This window comes from Epinephelus moara, unplaced genomic scaffold (assembly GCF_006386435.1).
Source record: "Epinephelus moara isolate mb unplaced genomic scaffold, YSFRI_EMoa_1.0 scaffold1515, whole genome shotgun sequence".
NCBI lineage: Eukaryota > Metazoa > Chordata > Actinopteri > Perciformes > Serranidae > Epinephelus > Epinephelus moara.
This window is the reverse complement of record NW_026079011.1, coordinates 1-7,665: the sequence shown is the minus strand read 5'-3', so window position 1 is coordinate 7,665 and position 7,665 is coordinate 1. Positions and strand designations below refer to the sequence as shown.

General features: G+C 42.3%; 1 non-coding gene across 1 annotated transcript; it reads left to right on the top strand.

The window, feature by feature from the left end:
• Positions 1–422: 422 nt before the first annotated feature.
• trnak-cuu (transfer RNA lysine (anticodon CUU)) lies at positions 423–495 on the top strand. The gene has a single exon. It is a non-coding gene; the product is annotated as a tRNA-Lys (tRNA).
• The last annotated feature ends 7,170 nt before the right edge of the window (positions 496–7,665 follow it).

Genomic DNA, 7,665 nt, shown 5'->3' with positions numbered 1-7,665 from the left:
CCTTCTAAACGCTTTCATTGGCAACCAAATAAAGGAACAACTGTACTTTTGACAACTGCCAGACATGGCACAGTTTTGTGGGCTAGCATTTATGAAAATCTGGGTCATGTGAATAAAAATATTGTGGTTGCTATTAATGGTAACTTGGCTATTCAAAAATAGTGAGTTTGCACAAGCGAAGATTCTCTCTGACCAATCAGTGGTCTGCAGTGTTTTATAACCTCACCTTCTAGTATCAGCTCAGCTCGGAACCACAACCAAGGTGGTACCAAAAGAATAACAGGTGCTGTCCACAACTTTTGCCAATGTAAAGCAAAAGAAGAGCATGTCAGTTTTAGCAGAGTGTTATACCATAAAGTGGAAATGCAGGTGTAGAGAGTGTGCGTTTTGTGAAATTTGAACCTATATTTTTGGAGCATGTAGCCTGGCTAGCTCAGTCGGTAGAGCATGAGACTCTTAATCTCAGGGTCGTGGGTTCGAGCCCCACGTTGGGCGTGGAAGTTTTAGAATGTGGAAATATGCACCGTGACTCACAATAACTATGACGACTCTGTCAATGCACACTGTCCACTGTCACATAANTGTGGCCAGCAGTATTCATTTCTACTCCATTGTTGTTGAGGTGACAGTTGGTCTTTGTGGTATTTGTTCAACTCTCAAGAGCAGCTCTATCATAGAAAACACAAAGCCAAAAGCTGAGCACTTCGTCACGCTACTGGCATTTGTAGCATAGCATAAATACTTTGTTGATTTAGTTAATCTAGGGATAACATGCTGATTCCTTTTTTTCCCCATCAACCAATCAAGTTGAGGAGCAGGTTTTCAGTTGACCAAGATGTCTTTCTTTTGTTGACTACAGCCCAAGAACTAAAAATCAAAACCTATGCTGTAGCTACCTGTCGCAGGATCCCTGTTAACCCTTTGTGTCAAGCATAAATTTAGCTTTTTGTTCTCATTATGCTTGAACAAACTAGATCATAAAACATGTTTTCTGACCACATTTAAAGGCAAAAGTGTGTCTTTGTGTTCCACTTGGCCGAACTTGAAGGCAGGGTGATAGGCCGTAGTGAATCATACAAATTGGGGATAAAGGCACACTTTTTCGTAGTCTTAAATTTCAATTAATGTTTCTTATCTCCATACTCCTGACTGATCACTGCATGAAGTGAGCATGCTTGTCAGATTGTCTGTTTTAGAAAAGTTATAAAAACTGTCAGAAGCAGCCACCCCTGCTTCTGCTGTCAGAAAAGAGATGAGACAACACTTGAGTTAAAAACAAAACAGTACAACTAAAATCATTTCAAAATGGAAGCCTTAAGGTTCCTGAGAACAATAAGGTTCCTGTTTTTAGAACTTCACTCTCCACCACGTCTGCCCAAATCACGTAACCTTGCAAGGCAGCTGGATTTGCATGATCATGCAAGAATTCAGCCCTGATTTGTAACATTGCCTGCACCAAAAAGCTCCCACTGTTGAAACAAGTATTCCCAAATCTCTACCGGTGCACACATTTCTACCATTGCAAGGTATACACTGTCATATCGGCCAACCCTTATTGCACTCCTGGAAAGTTTCCAGATTGGAAACAGGCCACAGGTTGCTTTGTTGCGTTAGTGTTCCTGCCTTAGTTCTGTTCTACCTGCCATTACCTGCTTTGATTGACTCATTGCTCACCTTCTGACTTTCACCCGCCTCACCCCTCTGAGTCTGACGACTGCAAACTTGCCCTTTGACAGAGTAAAGTCAGTTTTGCTACACCTGCTCCATCTCCAGACTCTGCGTTCAGATCTGTATTCAGTTGTTACGACTCCCTTGTTACAGCCGAGCTCCTCTCCCCTCGCCTCTTTCCTCGCTTGTCGATCTTGCATTTTCAGCAGTTATGGAATGAAATATTGATAGGAGACACTTCCCTATTGATGTAACCGTACACCAAGGACACAAAGCATGAAACATAAAATACACACAAGGACACCCGAGAATGAAGAAAGAGGTAAAGAACTTTTGCTGCCAGTGGATGTTAAGAAACTCTCGGTCACGTGTAATGTGTGTGTGTGTGAACGTGAACGTGTGTGAGGTTGATCAAACTGGTCTATTTGTCAGGAAACCTCTGGAGAGACAGATTTTTCTGACAAAGAGAAACAGAGGAAAGTGAGGGCAGAGGGAAAGAGTTTTGATTTAGCATTCATTCATAACATATGCATGTAACATTTATGCTGTAGGAGAACACTGAAACATAAATTGGAATAAAAAAAGAAAAGCATCCGTTTGTGGTGCTGTGTCTCAGATCAGATACTTCTGTACTGCTATTTTGAGTGCATGAGTGCGTTCACATGAAGACGTATGGCTAATGCAGCGCACTGTGAGTACCCGCATGGTGCACTTAAAACAGTCAAAAAGTTGAGTGTGAAATGTTACCCTCAATGTTCGCCATGTTGCCTACGTAGCAGGAGGGCCAAGACCACAAACACAATTCAACTTAAACTTATAATAATTGTGGTGCATGTACATGCAGCAGCTCAGCACTCTGTAAGGTGGCTCTCTTTAATAAGTATTTTGTTAGTTTACTTGTTAGTCAGTGCCATGTATGCTAATGTGAGCATAAAATACAGCCGACATGAACTGATAGGCATCGGTTCGAAGCACAACAGCTGTGTTTTTGACCACCACAACATCCCGACGAAGATCTTGAGGCCACCAGGTTCCCCATGGATTCCTGTCCCAGCTGGGAGGTGGCTAATTTAAAAAACTTATTTTACATTCACGGCATATTTTGGCAGTGCTTGTGTGTTTGCATGTGTGTGTGTGCAGTGTGTGAGTATGAATTAATGATATAATATCCCCTCCTTTATTATTAATGAGTTCCGTGCATTGGATTTCGTCGTATTTATTTACAATGACAATAAAAGGAATTGAAATTGCCAACTACCACAGCTAACACCAAAGCGTTGTACAAATATATATGTGTATGTTTCACTACCTCTTTATTGTTGTCGAATATAAGCCATCGGTGCCAAACGATGACGCAAAAGCTAACATTAGCCTACTAGCTAGCTAAAAAGGACACATTTTATCATCAGGCATTGACATTGCATAGGTTGTGGTGTAAGGTGTATCGCCTAGGGCTATGAGTTATGTTTGATGTTATGCATGTTAAATTGTCGTCTTCAATCTCTTAGTACTCGATTTGTGATCAGTGGCTTGACAAGTTATTATTTAGCATCATTAACTCAATAGATCAGCAGGTGCTAGAGCCAGTTGGTATCTGCCACATTCATTGATATTCATAAAAATGTATCGTGAAAGCATGTTCATTATACAATAAATAAATAAAAACAGGAGACGCCAAGTGAGCAAACAAGCAGATATAGCAAGCGTATAATTTAGCGAGTGACAATATTTCGTCAAATGTTGGCGATAATGCTTCAACTGGTTGCAATTTTCCGAGCAGAAGAAGAAACTAGCCCTTGCTCTGGAAGTAGGGAAAGCTTAAGCACGTAGGGTGCCAGATCTTGCAGTTGTCATTTCCAAAAAGTGCACAACGGCCATGTTTGATTTGAGACGACACTACCCTGTCAAAATTAGCACACTGCATGAGTAAGTAGGTTACTTATACCCCTTTTCCACTGAAATTAGAGTGTGTACATGGGTTTTTTTAAACATGGGAAACCTCACAAAAAATAGGCTCTTTTCCAGCTGACAGTAGACCAGAGCTGTGTACTCAGCTCTGCAGCAGACAAGTATGCCTTTCTGTTTTGTTTCTTACTGGTGCGTCACCTGTGACGTCACCGACAGGCCCAAAAACTTCTTTTTATATACCTCTTACTTATTCAGTTTCTCTTTTAAACTTGATGCAGACTAATTTTGAACGATGTTTGAGCGCTGCTTGGGCGGAGACAGATGGTATTTTGTGGTGGCGCATTGCAGCTCGCCGATAAAGAGGCTAAAATTAGCATAGCACGTTCACCTGGGTGTATTTTCATCACTGCTGATCGGAGCCAATAAATACCTGTGACTACTGCAGAGTCATTTGACCCGGGTGTGAATGCCGATTGTAACCTTTTCCGTTACATACCACAATAGCCAGATGTTAGCGGGTATCACTGGGTTTTTTGTGCAGTGGGAAAGGAGCATTAGTATATGTGGTGTGCTACATGCAAGTGTGCTAACTGAAGTTTCTGATTTGTTACACAGCAAAAGTGTCTCCTTCTGTTCTAACTTCCCTCCATCTTTTCTCTTTCCCACCAATCACTCATATTTCTCTCCTAGTTTCCCCTCCTTCATTCCTCTTCGGCTTCTTCCCTCCCTCATCACCCTTCCTGCCATCCATCTCTCAGCCTCTGTTTCACTTCGACTCCCCCTCTTTTCTCCGTGCTTGTCAGACACGCGCACACACACATACACGCACGCACACACACTGAGCCATGCTGACACTTAAACTAAGTGCACTCACACACACCCTGTTCCCTTACTCCCTCTTCTTACCACCCACACAGAAACGAGGACACATGCAGGCCACAAAACACACACACACACACACACACGCACACACACACACACACACACACCACACACGCAGAGTACTTTCAGCACTTTCTTCTTTACCATACTCAGCAAGATCAGATGTCAACTCAACTGACACAACGCACACAGAGGCTGTATTTTTCTTTTCACCACGCTCTGTTTCCTCCTCCCTCTTATAGAATATATGCATTTTTAAAAACCCTCCCACACACACACAGACACACTCAGTGAGAGTGAAAAACGCTGCATGAATGGTTAACCTCTACACACACGAGTCATGAGAGGGAAAGAGATGAGGAGACAGATATTTAGAGGAGTCTGAGACGAGATGTGGCATGGATGAAGGGATTGAGGGTGAAGAAGAGGGCTGGAGAGGAATAAAAGGAAAAAAAGTTAGAACATAAACAGACAATTGAGCGTTCAAAGACACAGACATGAACCTTCAGCTACACATGTAAGCACAGAGTGTCTATTAGAGCACGCATGCAAGACACAAATGGCTCTGTATATCCAACACACACACACACACACACACACACACACAGAATGAAACATGAATAAATGATTTTCATGCACTGACAAAACCACCACGAGCCAAGACGCTCTCACACACATGCACTCAATGTGTGCTCACATGCCGGCAGCACACGCAGTACACAACGCGTACACACGTGCACGCACAATTAAATGACATGCATATTTTCATGCAGGCAGCATGCAATGACACGGACATGGACACACATGCAGAGACACATTCTTCTCCTGTGCTTACTGACATGAGAGGTGTTTCAGCATTACACACACATACACGCTTGTCACAGTCACATACACTACACACTGAACTGCACTGCATAACAGTGTAGGTCTACAGCAGTGGTTCCCAATTGGTGGGTCGCGATCCAGAAGTGGATCACAAGTTAATTCTGAATGGACCACAAGCGACTTGAAAATGTGTCAAGTTTGTAAAGAACACACTTTATTTTGAAGTACAGCAATTTTCCAGCACAGAGCTTTTATTTTGAAGTGCTGTAGAGTGAGTGACTAACAGACAGCAAACTAGCTCGATGACATGGCCAAACACAAGCATGATGCTGAATATATTAAACTGTGTGTGTTCTGCCATTCAGGCATTTCCCTCTTTTTGGCGCCCTCTTTGGCAGTTTATTGAATTGCGCAGACTTCCCAACAGGAAGTCCCATCGACAGGAGGTCTTACCAACAGGAATGGTGCGTTCGTTTTGTACTTGGAGGTCGGAAGTCGGAAGGGGGAATGACGTCACCTCCGAGTTGACAACAGTTTTTGCATTCTAGTTGACAACGGACAGGGACGCCCGCAAGAAAGCCTTTGTTGCCCTTGCACTTTCGGAGTATAGACAGCTTCATAACCATCATGCACTCCAACTGATGAACGCTGCAGATGAGGCTGACCTAATGTAAAACAAATAAGATAAAATTGCTATAAACAGTACTTTAGCAGAGTGTTTACTCACTATGTATGTGACCGGGCAGCCATCTTGAATTCGTAAGTCGGGGTTTATGCGGTTGCTCCAAGTTTCCGAGTTGGAAATCCGATCTCAGGGTGCGTTCAAGTTTAAACTTCTGACTGGGAACTGGGAATTTCCGACCTCCGAGTACAAAACCAACGCACCAGAAGTCCTACCCACAGGAAGTTTTAAAGCCTAGGTAGGCCTCAGGCCTCAGTATCATACCATTCCAGCCATCAGAGAGTTGTCTGCTGCGATCTTTTGTTTCGCCCCGGAAAGCATTGACTGTAAGCTCAAATCCCTTTGTTACCATCTCAGCAACCAGTATTTGTGAGACCTTTTTGAGTTCATTGTTGGAGGAAGTGTATTTTGAGTTTGTTTGTAACCATGTGTTTAATTCAGCCATGTTGATTTGTCACTGTTAAGCATTTAGCTCTCATGCTGTGAACCACTTAATATATACTGTGAAAATAATCCTCCTGTGGTATCTCTTGGTTTCCTTTTTGGTTTATTCTCTACATTGTCTTAACTATGATTTCACCATGCTAACAGCGATAATGCTAAAGATGCTGATGCTAACAGTGCTAATGCTAAAGATGCTAATGTTAACACTGTTCATGTTAACCAAGCAAATGCTAGCAATTTTCATAGTAATAACACTAATTATGCTAATGCTAATTATGCTAAGCTAACCATGCCTGTGCAGATACCTTCCCTTTGTATAGACCTTTCAGCAATTACAATATACTTTTTGTTATTTCAGTTTCGCTCAGTGTTCACAAAGTTGAGTTGGCAATAATTAAAAGAGCTTGAATGCTACATCCTGACTTTAAGTTTGGCCTGCTGTCAAATTGTGGTTGCTACACCTCAAGGAGAACAGTATAGTGTGGACCTTGAACTAATTATTTAAGGAGAAATCTGAACCCTGTGGCTGGACCAGTCAGGAATTGGTCTACAGTATATTTGCACTACTTTTTGTACACATTGTTAAATCCACAATTATGAAATTTGGGCCATAATAAGTATAGACAGCTGGTGAAAATATCGACAAAAAACCTTGTTTGCAAATATGCGGCCTCAGCACTTTCTCATCATTGGACACATTTGAATTCACAACCATAAAAATGCTGTTAACTTGTTACATTAATGATGTCATATTTTAAAGAATATTTTGAGTTTATTATGAGAACTTGGAAGTGAGACGGAGCGGGGAGTGAGACGGAGGATGCACTGTGACTCGAGGCTCAAGCTAACGCTGCAGCCTTGAGACTTGAGCTCCGGTTAGCAGAAGGCTTAACTATTACAAGGAGAAGTATTTTGCACTTTGAGCCCCATTTCTGGGTTGTTTATGATGAAATAGAGTGGCTAAGACTAAAATTGTGACGATTGCTGCTTTTCGGGGAATTCGGCTTTCCCCTGCCTGGCTTAACAGTGCTACCTATGGTGGCCGGTGGCGGATTGCTACCAACGGACAATAAGGCTCCTTAGACAAATTGTCAAATAAATCATCATGGAAACCACAGTTTGCTATGATTTTTATGTCAGAACATCAACGAACACCACTGACCACTCGTTACATGGCCATAGGCAGCACTGTTAAGCCGGGCAGGGGCAAACCAAATTCTCTGAAAAGGAGCAATCGTCACTATTTTGGTCTTAGC